Genomic DNA, 17,927 nt, shown 5'->3' with positions numbered 1-17,927 from the left:
GATGAGGGTTAGAGATGGTGGAGATTTGGGGCAGGGGAAAAGAAACTCACCTTTTAAAGACCAACCAAGCAGAAGCTGGGAGCAGTGAGAGATGGACCGCTGCTTCCAGCCAGCCATGTCCAGGAATAGCCTTCTTGGCCCTATGGCCTCCCAGAGACTGTCAAACTGTACATTTTGGGCTCATGGGCAGAGACTTGTTCCCATCAATAGGAAAGACAAGCAGCAGCGTTTGCAGGCAAAACCATGCTTCCCTCCGCTTCCTGTAAGGATTAAAAAGCAGCGACAAAAACAAACCCCATGCACTGGGCCTCGCCTAAGTATCAGGCATGATGCGGGTAGTAAGCATGTCTCTGCCCCACACTTTACTCGAAGAAACTGAATCTGAGGCTCAGAGGCCTTAAGTTACTGGTCCACAGTTACCCTGCTCTAAGGGCAGGAGCCAGATTCAAAGCTGGCCCTTCCAGATTGCAGAGCCGGGGCTCTCTCTGCTGAGACCGGTGTTTCTCTAAAATATAAAAGCTCACCTCGGTTATACAGACACCTGCCACCTGAGGTTCTGGAGGTCACCTGAGTGCCCCCAGCTCCTGGGGAGGTGAGCACAGCCCAGCCATGCCTGCTGACTGTGTTCTAGCCCTTCCCTCACTCCTGCCTCGGCTGCTATGAGGCAGCCAGCCCGGCAGGCCATGAAATGAGAGCGATGTTCAGGCCGCTACATACTCTCCAGCACTTAGCTCCCTTCCACTGCCCCTTTCCTAACTGAATCCTATTAACAGTAGAGTAAATCGTCTATATAACAGACATCATAGCAAAGGGGGTCTCTTAAGGCCTCAGACCTTACAGATATTGCATTGTCAATGAAGGACATAGGGCCTGGAACGCATCCCCAGAGGAATGATTTTCCAAGATGGTCCTTGCCCCCCCACCCACCCGCTCCAGGAGTCAGAAGATTCCCACCCATGAACTCATGCAAAAATGCTGGTCCTTCCTTCTGCTCCCCTGGGGGAGAGACACACAGTACGACAGATGGCCTTTCATATGACTAAAGGGCTACATTTAACCAACTAAATGAGGTATTAAGGGTTATACATTTGGAATTTATAAACAAACACTAGCATTCTTCCCAAGGTATTTTCCCCCCTGGAAGATAGGAACAGGCAGGGATGGAGGGTGCGATCCTTCTGCTGCATCAAAGCTAACCCCTGCCAAAAGGCTTTGACACACTCACTCTTCACGGTATGTGGGTGGAAACCCTGGTCCCTGGTTGGCTGTGGGGTTTGTGTGGGACAGATGATTGTATGTGGAAGGCAAGGAAATAATGACGCTACAGCAGCGAAGACTGGTACTTTGCACTGGCACAAAGGATAAGAGATCACAAAATCACTTCCCCGACTTCAACCTTCCAACAACCTCATAAGGTAATAAGCACTGCAGGCTCACAGTAATCCATTCAGGTAGAGAATTTTCTACCTATTTTATAGAGGGGGCTCACTGAGACGTTAAATACACTGCCCAAGGCAGGTTACTTTGCCTCTCTGCGCTTCAGTTTGTCCATCTCTAGAGTGGAGATACGTATAGGTAGCCCCTCAGTGTTTTCTGAGGAATAAGAGATCATCTGAGCTCCCTGACACATAATGTGGCAGATTGCATTTTCCCAGGATGGCTACACCAACACACATCCCATCCCATGTGCTGTTCTTTCATTGTGACATCGACGTTCCTGCATCAAGAGGGTGCATCTTTGTCCCCTCCCCCTCAGCCTGGCAGAGCGTCGTAACTGTCTTGCGGATAGAATGTGGTGGAAGTGACACTGTGATTCCCAAGGCTAAGTCGTAAACCGTGGTACAGCTTTCACTGGGCACTCTCTCGCCGGACACTGTCCTTGGAGCCAGCCGCCGTACTGTGAAGAAGCCAAGAGGCCCCATGTAGGTGTTCCACCTGACAGCCCCAGCTCAGTTCTCAGTCAGCAAACAGCACCTCCCAGGTATATAAGTGAAGGAGCCCGCAGATGACTCCAGGCCCCAGCCTTCAAGTCCCCCGGCTGAGGCCTCAGGCATCAGCCACCATTCTGCACCCTCTATGAAGTCCCCATCCACAAAACATATGAGCAAGTTAAGTGGTTGTTTTATGCCCTTATGTTCTGGGGGGGATTTGTTATGCAGCCATAGTAACGGGAACATGTTGTAAGTGATTTGGAAGGGGAGCTGTTATTGTTGTTGGTGACAGTGGTAGTACAGAACCAGGATTAAAAAGCCTGAGATTGCTGTATGACATGTGATGGGGGAGCTTTAGAAATGCTCTGTATAGTCTTCTATCAGGTTGTTCACGGCTGCACAAAAGGAATAGAAGGCCAGTGATATAGGAGGGCATTTTCATTTATCAAGCATCTACTTGTGCCAGGGCGTGATTCATATACATATGCAAACACACATATACATGCATATGTGTGTGCATACATATACACACAAACACACATATGCACACATATGCACACATACATGTGTGTGCACTGGTACGTGTATACGCATGTGCTTGCATGTGCGCATTCACACGCGTGCACATATACACACGTATGCATGCGCATAATGCAAGCACATCCATGTGTGTGTACGCTCATGTCCATATGTGCATATATATGCGTGTATGCATGCACATGTGCATATACTATGCAATGCACACATGCATACACACATATGCATATACAAACACATATGCATATGCAGATAGACATAGACACACTCACACGTACGTATGCATATACATATACACATGTATGCATACACATACACAAATACATACACACATACGTTCCTCTGGGCAGTCCTCACAAGAGGTCTTCTTGTTTCAGTTATTTGCCCAAGGTCACTCCCCTGGCATGTGATGTGATGGAGCCGGATGTGCACCTGTGCTTGCTGGCTCCACAGCCCATCCTTGTCCCTCCATGACTCCCCCAGATGCTGTTTTCAAGAGGACCAGCATTTCTTTATGACGTCTGCTTCAGCTGCTTTACAAACCCCTTCTACACGGCCTATAGCCCTTTCTGGATTGTGTACCCACTTACTTATGTAAACCCTTGGAATCAACATCTATTCTGTGCGGCCACTTGGGATGAGAAGTCCCATAAATCAAACTGGCAACCCGTGTCCTGAGCCCCTGCTGAGGGTGTGTCACTGGCTGAGTGCTGCCAGGGGTGGTGGGGGGGGGGGTGAGTAGCTCTCAGCCCTAGATAAGCCATTCACTCACAGACATTTGAGGGCCTGCTGTGCAGAGGCTGTGAATCTGTCACTGTGTTGACCTGTGGGTCAGATGTGGCTCCTTCCCTGCAGGGGAACGAGGATGGATTTTTAACACTGCGAAAAGTCACAACAGAAAAGATAAAATAACATGTTTTAAGGGAGAGAGAGTAATGAGGAGCAGAATAAATCGCAACAAAAGATTTTTCAATAGAGTTGAGAAGACAAAGTATCAATACAAAAACAGACAATGAAATGCCAATATTCGAATCAAACGACAAGGGGAGCCCTGCCTCCGGGGAGCAGGACAGGCTCTCTCCCTGTGAGCGAAGGGCTACCTCGCTCCTTTTTCCCAACTCTTCTAGCCACTTTTTCCCCTCGCTGCATTTTTCTTACTTAACGACAAGGCATTTCAGCCTGCTGTATTGTAAACATAATTGTAAGCAGCTTGAAGTCCTCTTTGAAACAAGGAGGAACATAGGTCAAGAGCCCTGCAGTCCATCTGTGTAGTAAAGTGAGATTTTTTTTTTTTTATGCCTTTTCCTTTCTGCAAAATCATCTAAGCTCACTGTGGAAAAGGTGGGCAACAGAAAAGGGCAGGAGGAAGATGAAGGCTCAATGATAACCTCGCCACGCCATTCGGAGGGAATTGCTGGTGAGGGGAGGGGGCATGCACCCTTCCAGACGCTCATAAAAGGGTGCAGGTGCTCTCTCTCCAGAGAGCATGCCCCCTCTGGCCCCAGCTGCTAGTGAGCTCTTCCTTTCCAGCGGGACTCACTCCTGGGGTCCTCACCTCACCTCCTGTGCCCTTAGCCACCCCCCTCAGCTACTGGACCGGGTCAGTGCTCTGATTTAACCTGCTCAGAGCACTGCGTGCACCGCCTCCACGGCACTTCCCTTCTGTAATTTTACATTTATTCGCGTGCATTCTCCATTAACAGATCACCCATGGGGATGGAAGCTTCCTGAGATCCGGAGCAAGAACCGTTCCTGTTCACTGCCACATCTCTAACACCCAAAGGAATAAATAGAGAATCTTGGGATTTTGCTGTTGTTTGTTGTTTGGCTTGGAAAAAAAAAATCTCTTACTTGAAAAATTTTGTTTACCCTCTTAACCACGTGTTAGTGTACGGTTCAGTGGAGGAACTATATTCTCACGGTTGTGCAACTGATCTCTAGGACGCTTTCATCTTGCAAAATTGAAACGCGGTACCCATTAAACAACTGCCGGCTTTCGGCTCCCCCCAGGCCCTGGCAAACACCGTTCTACTTTCTGCTTCTGTGAGTCTGACTCCTTTAGATACCTCATATAAATAGAATCATAGGGTCATTGTCCTTCTGTGTCTGGCTTATTTCATTGAGCATAATGTCCTCAAGTTTCTTCCATACTGTAGCATTTGCCCAGGAAAAAAAAAAATCTTGCTTTTTACTATAACACAATATTATAATCATTTTCCCATCCCATAAGACATTTACGGTACACGGGCCTCTCACTGTTGTGGCCTCTCCCGTTGCGGAGCACAGGCTCCGGACGCGCAGGCTCAGCGGCCATGGCTCACGGGCCCAGCCGCTCCGCGGCACGTGGGATCCTCCCGGACCGGGGCACGAACCCGTGTCCCCTGCATCGGCAGGCGGACTCTCAACCACTGCGCCACCAGGGAAGCCCTCATAAGACATTTTTTAAGGTTGTATAATATTCCACTTTATGGGTAAACCATAATATATTTGATCATGTCATTGTGGGATATTTAAGAATGGTGCTTGTTTGTTGGAACTCAGAGTTGCCCTCTGCTGGTTATCAAACCTATTCCACCCCGACCCTCACCCTCACTGGCATCCGAAGTCATTTTCCCTGAGTTGACAGGTACACAGGAGGCTGGATCTATAAGGACAGAGTTTAGGAATCAGAACCTGTGGATAGAGATGAGAGAGCCATAGAAGTGGAAGATGGCAGCAGGTTGTCAGTTTCCTAGCCCTGCCCCAGCCTGATTTAAGACTGAGCGGGAAGGGAAGGGGAGAAAGAGAGAGAGAGAGAGAGAGAGAGAGAGAGAGAGAGAGAGAGAGAGAGAGAGGTAGGTAGATGTAGGCAGATGGAGCTCTTTTCATGCCATAGTTTGTGCGACTCAGACTCTAGGGTGATAAGAACAGAGGGCTCAGAGTGACGCTGTGGCCCTGGGCAGTGTCCCCCTAGAAAGGGAATCTGCATCATTGCTGAAGACAGCTGCGGCAGAGGCAGTGTCCGGACACTACTGCACCAGTCAGAGCCCCCAGAAAAGGCAGGCCCGCTGGTGTGCTGAGCCGTTGTCAGCCAGCTGTTAAAACACTGGGAGCTGGTCATCAGCCACCGTGCAAGTAGTCATACCACGGAAATCTACAAGCACTGCAAATCAGGACGTTTGTTTTTTGGAGAGCCGGTTTTCCAGCACACCACCTCAGAGGGCACACAAATTGGGAGATTCAAGGAGGTCTTAGGAACTATTGCAAAAGTGTGGGCAGGGTGTAGGGAAGCACAGGGAATAGTGCAATACCCTGGGGGCTGGTCACGATGGACTGGGGGAGGAGGGAAGGGGGCTGTGTCAGCATCAGAAATAGAGTCTCCTTGAGAGGGGTGCCTCCAGCCTGAGACCCTCAGGGGGCAGCTGAGTAATGAAGAGTTGACCTCACTGTCTGGAGACCTGTTTCCTGATCTTCACAGCCCCACTGACTGAATCTAGTTGGTAGATTCGATGTAGTCCTATGGTCAGCCTCCAGGGCAGAGAACAGTCTGGAGAAGAGTGGGAGTGGGTCTGGGGGTCACACAGGAGGATATGAGTCAGTCTCTCCTAGGTGACTTTTGGGCGGGAAAACCAACAAGCAGGTGGGAGCAGAGGGTGCCTAAGTACATGGGGGAGTCCCTGCAACCCCCTAAGAATACCTGTGGGAGTCGGGTGAGACCCCTGAGCTGAAACATTAGTATATCACAATAAATGTGGCTCATTTGTAGCCTCCAGCTGATGAGAGCCGCGCTCAATATTCTTTGCATATAATTTTTGCCCATTTCTGACTATTTCCCTAGAATAAAGACCAGGCCTCCAAGCAACAATTCTAGAGCAACGGATTTCTACATTTTTAAGATTTTTGATACTTACGGTATATTTTTTTCCAGAACATTCATACCAATTGATAAATGTGTGTACACAGCCAGCACATGAGAGTGGTTGATTCCACACATCTTCACCAGTACTTGACACTATTAACTTTAGAAATAGTCACCTTTTGGGAATTCCCTGGTAGTCCCGTGGTTAGGACTCAGCGCTTTCACTGCAGTGGCCTGGGTTCAGTCCCTAGTCAGGGAACTAAGATCCTGCAAGCCGCATGGCGCAGCGGAAAAAAAAAAAACATAGAAAGAGTTGTCTCTTGGTTAGGTGAAAAATCTTTAGTTCCAGTTTTAATTTGCTTTGCTTAAATTACTAGCAAAGTTAAACAGCTCTTCATATTTTTATTGGAAACGAAAATTTTATTTGTTTTAGGTAATATTTTACAAAATGATGTGGCATGTCTATAATAGTTCATCATACAGATATGCCATAAAGTGTTGATTTTCTTATTAGGAGAAATCTAGGCTAATTTCAAGTCTTTGTTGTTATTAGCTATTCTCCAATGATGATCTTTGAACTTTAATCTTTGCTCACTTCTCTGATTCTTCCAAAAGATTTCTAAAAGCAGGGATCGGGGTCAAAGAATATTAGTCTTTGAAAGCCCTTCTCTTTTCCTGGAAGTGTAGGATCCTATAAGATACGAACTTCCCTTCTATTGGTAAGCCATATGAACTCAGAGAGGGGAAGTGACTTACCCAAAGCCACACAGCTTTGATGCAGCAGGAATTGGAACTAAGGTCTTTCTCTACAGCCTCTGGTAAATATCAGAACCTAGCCTGGAGCCCATAACTCCTGACTCCCGGGCCATGTGCTTGCCTTACTTCTCTGCTGTAGGTTATTTCTCTACCCATAAAGAACACTCTCAATTACTGAGCACTAACACGTGTCAGGCACTGAGCTGAGCACTGGAATCTAGTATCTCATTTGATCCTGATCCTATGATGTAAATACTGTCATTATCCTCATTTTGTAGATGGGGACACTGAGGCAGAGACAGTGTCCGAGACAAGCGGAGACCTACTTGTCTGAGGTCACAGTGCTGGTAACTCACAGAGCCTCCTGGTTAAGCAGGGTGGTCCAGTAGAACTTTCTGTGATGATGGAAATGTTCTATAAATTTGAGCCATACAATGTGGTAGCCTCTAGTGACATATGGCTACTGTGCGCTTGAAAAGTGGCTCACATGAGTGGGGAACTAAATTTTAAATTTTATTTCATTGTAATGAATTTAAATTTAAATAGCCACACGTGACTGGTGCTACCTTACTGAACAAACATCTCCAGAGTCGTAAGCAGCTGGCCACTCCACTGCCCCTGCATGGCCTTTTCTTTGCTATGTCACATCTGCTTTCAGGAAGGTCCTGTGAAGTGTCTCCCAACCCCTTCTGGACCCCAGCCTCGAGAGGCACTCGGAATGGCCTTCCCGAAGGTCCAGGGACTCACATCCCTTTGCCTGAGGCTGGTTTTTAGTCTGCCCCAGGCAGACGGTCCCAGTAGCTGCTTCCGCAGGCATTTAAAAAGAGATGCTGCAGAGAGAGGCTTTTTCATCGTTTTGGTCACACATTAATGAAAATGTATGTCTGTCATCTTTAAGTTGCTCCCACAAAGCTCAAGGTCTACATTTACTCTCAGTGCAAATACTATTATGAGCTTCGTTAGAAACTTCTCTGGGAATTAACAATACAGATTTCAATTGTTCCTGCTCTCTGCGGACACAATCTCCCAGAAGACCTGTCTCTAAGGAGGAAACTGTGGAGGCATTCAAGGGATGATTTTTTTTTTTGTCACCCTTTACTGTCATCATTTACTTTGTGCTGGGCCCTGTGCTAGCCCCTGTGCATACCTCACTGTATCCATTTCCTAGGGTTGTTATAACACATGACCACAAACTGGGTGGGTGGCTTAAAGCAACAGAAATTTATTGTCACACAGTTCTGGAGGCTAGAAATCCAAAATCAAGGGGTCAGCAGGACCATGTTCCCTAGGAAGGCTCTAGGGGAGAATCCATTCCTTGCCTCTTCCAGCTGCTGGTGGCTCCAGGCATTCCTTGGCTTGTGGCTGCATCACTCCAATCTCTGCCTCTGTCTCCACATGACCTTCTCCTCTTCTGTCTGTGTCTTCTACGCTCCTGTTTTATAAAGGCTGTCATCAATGGATTTAGAGCCCACACAGGTAACAGGTAAACCAGGATGACCTCAAGATTCTTAATTTAATTTACATGGGCAAAGGCCCTTTCACCTCATAAAGCCACACTCACAGGATTCGGGGATTTGGACATGGATATATCATTGAGGGGTGGGAGCACCATTTAAGCCATTATATTCATTTTATTTAATCTGTGTAACAGCTCTGAGAGGGAGGTGAAGTAGCCAGGATAGACTAACTGCTGCAACAACCTCAAGATTTTAATGGCTCTCGCCAATAACATTTCTCACCTTTGGAAAGCCCAATATGTATGCTACTGGTTGTATGGCTCCTTTTCTAGGTAAGTCAATCAAAAAACAATGCAGGAGGCTGAAAGTAAGAAAAGAGTTTATTTGGAGTCTTAAGAATTGCAATTCGGGGGCTTCCCTGGCGGCGCAGTGATTAAGAATCTGCCCGCCAATGCAGGGGACACGGATTCGAGCCCTGGTCCGGGAAGATCCCACATGCCGCGGAGCAACTAAGCCCATGTGCCACAACTACTGAGCCCGCGCATCACAACTACTGAAGCCCACATGCCACGACTACTGAAGGCCACACTCCACAACTACTGAAGCCCGTGCTCCGAAACAAAGAGAAGCCACCGCAATGAGAAGCCCGCATGCCGCAACGAAGAGTAGCCCCCACTCGCCACAACTAGAGGAAGCCCGTGCACAGCAACAAAGACCCAATGCAGCCAAAAATTAAATAAATTTTAAAAAAAAACAAAAAGAATTGCAATTCGGGAGACACAGATTCTGGTGAAACCGAAAGAATGTTCCAGGGAAGAGAAAGAGTCAGAGGCTTATAAAGACGAAAAGCCACAAGGTTGCTAAAAGTTGCCTGGTGAGAATTGTGATTGACTTTGATGCAAGTCAGGAAATGTTTGTCTTTAAGGAATCACGAGTTAGTTTAGGGTATGAGTCCAATAAGCAGATGGACTTTCACAAGTTATTTTAGGGTAAGAGTTTGGAAAGTATCTTGTTTCTGGCAGATGTTCTGGATGACTTCATTAGGACAATAAGTGGTCAAAAGGTCAGATACCATCCAGGCTGATATGTGTATAAATCACACTTCCTTAATGGCCTCCTGAATCCACTTTAGAGAGCTCTCTTAGCAATACTGACTCCATTTTTATTTTATTTTTCTACAGCTGGCTGCCAGGGGAATCAGGCCCGTTACATCTTGTGGCTCCACGGTCTTGTGGCCTTGAGATCACCTTGGAGTTATCCAGCTGGTAGACTGCAGGGAGGAAGTGGGTACAGAGAGAGAATGTGGATGATTGAATACATGATACTTAACCACCTTGGCCTGGAAGTGACATGCAAGACTTATCCTTACATTCCATTTGTGGAGACTAGTCACATGGTCCAACCCAGCTGCAAGGGGGCATGGGAAATGTAGTCTTGGATGAGCACCTATGTGTATGCCAGGAGTAAGATTGATAACATTTATCTACACGGACCCTCCGTTCCTTCCCCACACCCCAAATAGTCAGCCCTTTGTCTTGACTCTCAGATTCTCCTTCCCTCCTCCTGTCTGTCCCTCTGGAGAAGGGAGAGAGAGAAGAGAGAGCTGGCTTTAGAGAGGCAGAGAGGTAACACAGAGCTAAGAGCTGGAAAGGGAGGGTGTGGCAGAAAGAGAGAAAATCCGTGTGGGCCAGGTGTCCTAGAAAATTCTCTCTGGTTTGACATGTCAGACGTTTGGAGCAGCTTCAGTTAGGAAAAACTCAGGAGCAAAGGAAAAGCAGAGGTGTAACTGTGAATTGTGAATGGTATCCACTTTTACGTGTTTAAAGGAGAGCAGTGATTTTCTTTTTAATTTGTTCAAATTCCTTTTGTTTGCTGGACAGCATCTCTTGACTGCAACTCCATATGAAGGAGCTGGGCTGTGGATAGCGTGACCACAGGTCCCTGTTAGCCCTGGACAGCCCCTGTTGACTGTAGTCAGCCCCTTTTACTCCCCGAAATGTCCCCGTTTGAACAATAAATGATGTGGTCACCCTAACTTTGGCTTTTGAGTGTGTAGGTCTCACCCACAAGACCAAGTACTTCCCTAGGGCACAGGTTGTGGCTAGTTCATCTCTGAATGTCCAGCCTACACCCCCGGCCCTGGAGCATAGAGGTGCCAAGAAATGAATGGAGGAGCCAAGAAGGGCAGAGCTGGGGTTTGGGTCCAGGCCTTTATACTCCAAATGCCAGGCTTATCCTGCTGTACCAGCTCTCCTTCTGGAGCTCTCCAAACACAGGGCGACAATTCAAGGTAACCAGGGGCATGGGGCTGCTTGCATTGTATGGACTGAGAATGCCACAGGGATTCAGAGAGGGGAGCTAAAGATGGCTGCCAAAAACAGACAACAGTTCCCAAGCTTCTCACTTCAAAACCCACAAGGGAGAGGCTGAGGGGGCCTGGGGGCAGCCCTCCAGAGCCCACCATCCTGGCCCTGCAGCGGAGGACACAGCTCAAGTTTCCTCCCACATCTGCCAAAGGCAGGAGATTGATGATGACGTCCCAATTATTTTTTTTTTTTTTTTTTTTTTTTTTTGTAGTACGCGGGCCTCTCACTGTTGTGGCCTCTCCCATTGCGGGGCACAGGCTCCGGACGCGCAGGCTCAGCGGCCATGGCTCACGGGCCCAGCCGCTCCGCGGCATGTGGGATCTTCCCGGACCGGGGCACGAACCCGTGTCCCCTGAATTGGAAGGCGGACTCTCAACCACTGCGCCACCAGGGAAGCCCCCAATTCTGAACAGGAATATGCCAGAGAGGTTTGAATTAGAACTCTCCAGAGAGGAAAATTCAGCTCCTATTTTCACTTTTTAAAATGTGCCTTTGTTTTTCACTGTAAATAGCTTAAGCAGAGTCTTGTAATTTTGAAACAAATAATTTTTTTAATTACCTGTAATCCTACCATTTAATAAATCCACTATTTTTGCACCTTGGAATCTTTCCATCCAGGATTGTTTTTCCTTTCTAAATGGTTTTTCTGTACATACGAATAAGCATAGGCTGGTGTATCAGGTATCCATTGCTGTGTAACAAACCACCCCCAAATTTAGCAACAGCAGTGGCTCATGATTCTGCTTGATGTTTCTTCTGGTCTGGTCTGGGCTTGGCTGATCTCAGCTGGCTCACTCATGCTACCTGCAGTCAGTGGCCCTGTAAGGCCTCTCTTATGTCGCATGGTTGGCTGGCTATCAGACGGGGTGACAGTGGCTGACTATGCCATGTGTTTCTTAGTAGATTAGGTGAGCCTGTTCTCACGGTGCTGGTTCCAAGAGCAGTAGGAAAAGCAGAAGCTGCAAATATTCTCAGGGCCGAGGATTGGTGTCCTGTGCTGTGCCATTTATTCCATTTTCTATTAGTCCAAGCAGATCAAAGGCCAGCCCAGATTCAAGGGAGAAAGGAAAGACTACTGGGGGACCTACAAAATATTCTTCTTTGGGCTACACTGTTAGCTTTGTGGTCCTCGTACAAAATGGTGGACCATTTTACAATCTACCACAATTGCGTAGAGTTTTATACTCTTCTAATTTTTATTTATTTATTTTTCAACATCTTTATTGGAGAATAATTGCTTTACAATTGTGTGTCAGTTTCTCCTTCATAACAAAGCGAATCATTTACACATATACATATGTCCCCGTATCTCTTCCCTCTTGCATCTCCCTCCCTCCCACCCTCCCTATCCCACCCCTCTAGGTGGTCACAAAGCACCGAGCTGATCTCCTTGTGCTATGCGGCTGCTTCCTACTAGCTATCTATGTTACATTTGGTAGTGTATATATGTCCATGCCCCTCTCTCACTTTGTCCCAGCTTACCCTTCTCCCTCCCCACGTCCTCAAGTCCACTCTCTACGTCTGCATCTTTATTCCCATCCTGCCCCTAGGTTCCTCAGACCTTTTTTTTCTTTTTGAGATTCCATATATACGTATTAGCATATGGTATTTGTTTTTCTCTTTCTGACTTATTTCACTCTGTATGACAGTCTCTAGGTCCATCCACCTCACTACAAATAACTCAGTTTCGTTCCTTTTTATGGCTGAATAATATTCCATTGTATATATGTGCCACATCTTCTTTATCCATTCATCTGTCGACGGACACTTAGGTTGCTTCCATGTCCTGGCTATTGTAAACAGAGCTGCAATGAACATTTTGGTACATGACTCTTTTTGAACTATGGTTTTCTCAGGGTATATGCCCAGTAGTGGGATTGCTGGGTCATATGGTAGTTCTATTTTTAGTTTTTTAAGAAACCTCCATATTGTTCTCCATAGTGGCTGTATCAATTTACATTCCCACCAACAGTGCAAGAGGGTTCCCTTTCTCCACACCCTTTCCAGCATTTATTGTTTGTAGATTTTTTGATGATGCCCATTCTGACCAGTGTGAGATGATATCTCATTGTAGTTTTGATTTACATTTCTCTAATAATGAATGATGTTGAGCATTCTTTCATGTGTTTGTTGGCAGTCTGTATCTCTTCTTTGGAGAAATGTCTCTTTAGGTCTTCTGCCCATTTTTGGATTGGGTTGTTTGTTTTTTTGATATTGAGCTGCATGAGTTGCTTGTATGTTTTGGAGATTAATCCTTTGTCAGTTGCTTCATTTTCACATATTTTCTCCCATTCTGAAGGTTGTCTTTTGGTCTTCTTTTTGGTTTCCTTTGCTGTGCAAAAGCTTTTAAGTTTCATTAGGTCCCATTTGTTTATTTTTGGTTTTATTTCCATTTCTCTAGGAGGTGGGTCAAAAAGGATCTTGCTGTGATTTATGTCATAGAGTGTTCTGCCTATGTTTTCCTCTAAGAGTTTTATAGTGTCTGGTCTTACAATTAGGTCTTTAATCCATTTAGAGTTTATTTTTGTGTACGGTGTTAGGAAGTGTTCTAATTTCATTCTTTTACATGTAGCTGTCCAGTTTTCCCAGCACCACTTATTGAAGAGGCTGTCTTTTCTCCACTGTATGTTCTTGCCTCCTTTATCAAAGATAAGGTGACCATATGTGCGTGGGTTTATCTCTGGGCTATCTATCCTGTTCCATTGATCTATATTTCTGTTTTGTGCCAGTACCATACTGTCTTGATTACTGTAGCTTTGTAGTATAGTCTGAAGTCCAGGAGCCTGATTCCTCCAGCTTCGTTTTTCTTTCTCAAAATTGCTTTGGCTATTCAGGGTCTTTTGTGTTTCCATACAAATTGTGAAATTTTTTGTTCTAGTTCTGTGAAAAATGCCAGTGGTAGTTTGATAGGGATTGCATTGAATCTGTAGATTGCTTTGGGTACTAGAGTCATTTTCACAATGTTGATTCTTCCAATCCAAGAACATGGTATATCTCTCCATCTATCTGTATCATCTTTAATTTCTTTCATCAGTGTCTTATAATTTTCTGCATACAGGTCTTTTGTCTCCTTAGGTAAGTTTATTCCTAGATATTTTATTCTTTTTGTTGCAATGGTACATGGGAGTGTTTTCTTAATTTCACTTTCAGATTTTTCATCATTAGTGTATAGGAATGCAAGAGATTTCTGTGCATAAATTTTGTATCCTGCTACTTTACCAAATTCATTGATTAGCTCTAGTAGTTTTCTGGTAGCATCTTTGGGATTCTCTATGTATAGTATCATGTCATCTGCAAACAGTGACAGCTTTACTTCTTCTTTTCTGATTTGGATTCCTTTTATTTCTTTTTCTTCTCTGATTGCTGTGGCTAAAACTTCCAAAACTATGTTGAATAAGACTGGTGAGAGTGGGCAACCTTGTCTTGTTCCTGATCTTAGTTGAAATGGTTTCAGTTTTTCACCATTGAGGATGATGTTGGCTGTGGGTTTGTCATATATGGCCTTTATTATGTTGAGAAAAGTTCACTCTATGCCTACTTTCTGGAGGGTTTTTATCATAAATGGGTGTTGAATTTTTTCGAAAGCTTTCTCTGCACCTATTGAGATGATCATATGGTTTTTCTCCTTCAATTTGTTAATATGGTGTATCACGTTGATTGATTTGCGTATATTGAAGAATCCTTGCATTCCTGGGATAAACCCCACTTGATCATGGTGTATGATCCTTTTAATGTGCTGTTGGATTCTGTTTGCTAGTATTTTGTTGAGGATTTTTGCATCTATGTTCATCAGTGATATTGGCCTGTAGTTTTCTTTCTCTGTGACATCTTTGTCCGGTTTTGGTATCAGAGTGATGGTGGCCTCGTAGAATGAGTTTGGGAGTGCTCCTCCCTCTGCTATATTTTGGAAGAATTTGAGAAGGATAGATGTTAGCTCTTCTCTAAATGTTTGATAGAATTCGCCTGTGAAGCCACCTGGTCCTGGGCTTCTGTTTATTGGAAGTTTTTTTTTTTTTTTTTTTTTTTTTGCGGTACGCGGGCCTCTCACTGCTGTGGCCTCTCCCGTCGCAGAGCACAGGCTCCGGACGCACAGGCTCAGCGGCCATGGCTCATGGGCCCAGCCGCTCCACGGTATGTGGGATCTTCCCGGACCAGGGCACGAACCCGTGTCCCCTGCATCGGCAGGCGGACTCTCAACCACTGCGCCACCAGGGAAGCCCTACTGGAAGATATTTAATCACAGTTTCAATTTCAGTGCTTGTGATTGGTCTGTTCATATTTTCTATTTCTTCCTGGTTCAGTCTTGGAAGGTTGTGCATTTCTAAGAATTTGTCCATTTCTTCCAGGTTGTCCACTTTATTGGCATATAGTTGCTTGTAGTAATCTCTCATGATCCTCTGTATTTCTGCATATACTCTTCTAATTTTTAGTTTAACTGTACTATAATCATTTTCCCTTATCAATACAAAGTCTTCATGACAATATTTTTACTGTCTGCATGACAGTTAGAAGGCAGAGTACAATTTACTCCACTATCTCAATTTTATGTCCAAATTGTTCAACATAAAGGTTACTTCCCTTTCTCCAAGTTATAAATAAGGCTGCACAGAACATCTTTATGCAGGTAGCCATTTCTGTAATTTTGATCATTTCCTTGCAATAGATTCCAAGAAGTGGAGCCAAAAAAGTATAAATGGTTTTTAATATTCTAGGTACTTATCGTCAAGAGGCATGGCAAAGGAGTGCTTCTTTGCCTCCAAGGGCAAAGATGAGTGAGATTTTCAGCAGCCACCTGGATGCAAGCCTTCCTGCAGGGCCTCCCAGCTTCCCGTGGCTCATCTTGCTTTCTGGTTGGCCAGGCCGGGAGCTGGAATGAAGCACCGGCTGGGCAGGCCCTTCCTTGGGCTACAGTGTTAGCTCTGTGGTCGGTGGTTGAGGGTCAACCTTGTGGTGGACACAAACTGACTCAGGCCCCTGCAATCTCTTACCTCTTGCCTGTCAGGATAGTGGGTCTCCTGGACCAGTGACATTAACCACCTACACCCTGAGCGGGAGAGCAGGTGGGACTGCCAATGACCTCCCATACCAACCGGCTCTGCCAACCCCTCCCACGTGCGTATGAGGCCCCTGCTCATCCATGATTCCAAGTGATCCTCATGGAAACCCCACACGCTTAGCAACACTGAGGTTGGTCCCACATCCAGATGGAGTCTCGGGGCTCAAAGTGCCCCCACCTCCCATGGGGGGAAGTTGCTGGGTTCTGAGGGTGTGCCTGGTGGTCTAAGGGTCGCACCACAGACCAGCTAAGAGAGGCAGAGCCGGTATGTGATGGCATGTTGCTAATGGGGGCCCAGCAGGCCCTGTGGTTAAGGACCTCAGGCTGGATCTCTTTCTCTATCACGTTGTGTGATGAGAGAGATGGGTTTGCAGGTGTTTCCCCACAACTAAAGAGGGAGCAGTTGATGTAAATGAGAGGAACATTTATAGATTTAAGGAAGGGCAGGAATTTAGAAAGAGAGATAAAGATAATAACTGTGTTGATTGACACTTTAATTTTTCTCCTATTAATGAGGGTAACCCCCAAAAATTTCTTTTTAAAACATACCATGGAAAGAAAGAGGTTAAAAAAATCATCCACAATCCCACTCCTCGATCACAGCAACTGTCGTTAGGTTTGTGAGTTCTCTTCTAGGTTGCTTCCCGCCCCCCGCCCGGCCTTTTTTCTCTTGTAATGCATCTTTTTCAAAGCTCTTTCCCACACTCTGATTTTCTGCACCCAGTGTGGGAGGTTGGACAGGTAACATCTTCTCCTTTGAACAGGTGAAAAAGGGAGGTCCAGGGAGGTGGCGAGGCCCTCAGCTAACATGTGAAGGAGCCAGACTTCACCTGTCCAACTCCAGGGCCGGGGCCAATGCCCTTTAGTAATAATAGTCTGCTCCAGCCCAGGCACTTGGCATTCACTTTCCTATATAATCCTCACAACAACTGTGCAATGGGTACTGTCATCACTCCCATTTTACAGATGATAAAACTGAAGCTTAGTGCTGGAAAATAACTTGCCCAAGGTCACACAGTTAGGATATCTGTAGCAGGGATTTGGACAGGGCGTGGCCTGTCTCCAGAGCCCATGGTCTTAAACCTATGCCTACCATGTCTGCCTGCACGGTGAGATCCATATGTCCTCTCATGGTCTTCGGGGTCCTCCACGACCTGGCTTTTGTTCACCTTTTCCCTTATTGCTCCCTGCTTCCCACGAGGCCCCTCCTCTCCCACTAAACTGAACTGCTCTCAGTTCCCCCAGTGCTCCGTGCTCTACCCCAACATCTAGGCTACTATTGCTAATAATGTGCACCTCCCCCCATCCTTCAGGTGGCTTAAAAGCTACCTCCTCCAGGAAGCCTTCTCTGACCACTTCCCAGACAGGAGGGGCACCCTCCTCTGGGCTCTCACAGAGGCCGCATTTCCCCTGCCACAGCACCTGGCCTGGGCTGAAACTGCTGGCTGCGCTGTCTCCATAACAGACTGAGGTGTGGAGTCTTGCTCCCTGGACTGTCTTCAGCATTTAGCCAGATGCTGTGGGGGAAGCCTGTCCTGAGAATGTCCTCTTCTTCCCCCTTCGTGATGGGGTGCTAGGTGGGACCCAGTCCTGAGGGCAGGACGCAGCCCTTTAATGGTCTCCAGCACCCATCCTTCTCTGCCTTCTCTCTTCCCCTCAGCCTCTCCTGTCCAGATTTTGGGACCCAATTCCAGGCTGCCCCTGCCCCAACCATGTCCCTTTGGCTTCCCCAGGTCTGAAGCAGCTTTCTCCTCCAACCAATGGTTTACAAAGATTTTTCTGAGGAGCACCAGTCCTGCATAAGATGGTTCCTTGGTCCAAAGTTTTGGGAAACACTGCCTAACTGATTTCTTTGATATCCACCTATTAATGCTTTGGAAATCAGCACCTGTTTCATTTGATACATATGAAATGTGAAAATGTTTATTTCCTGGGAAAGTTATTATGAAATAAATGAGGCATCTTACAACCAATGGCATCTTGTCA

General features: G+C 46.2%; 1 protein-coding gene across 2 annotated transcripts in view; it reads left to right on the top strand.

Moving 5' to 3' along the window:
• KCNIP1 (potassium voltage-gated channel interacting protein 1) overlaps nucleotides 1–17,927 on the top strand; it is a 356,720-nt gene that overhangs the window by 32,812 nt on the left and 305,981 nt on the right. The window lies entirely within an intron of this gene.

The sequence above is a fragment of the Phocoena sinus genome, chromosome 3, assembly GCF_008692025.1.
Source record: "Phocoena sinus isolate mPhoSin1 chromosome 3, mPhoSin1.pri, whole genome shotgun sequence".
NCBI classification, from domain to species: Eukaryota; Metazoa; Chordata; class Mammalia; order Artiodactyla; family Phocoenidae; genus Phocoena; species Phocoena sinus.
The sequence above is the reverse complement of the archived record's forward strand: the minus strand, read 5'-3'. Positions and strand labels throughout refer to the sequence as shown.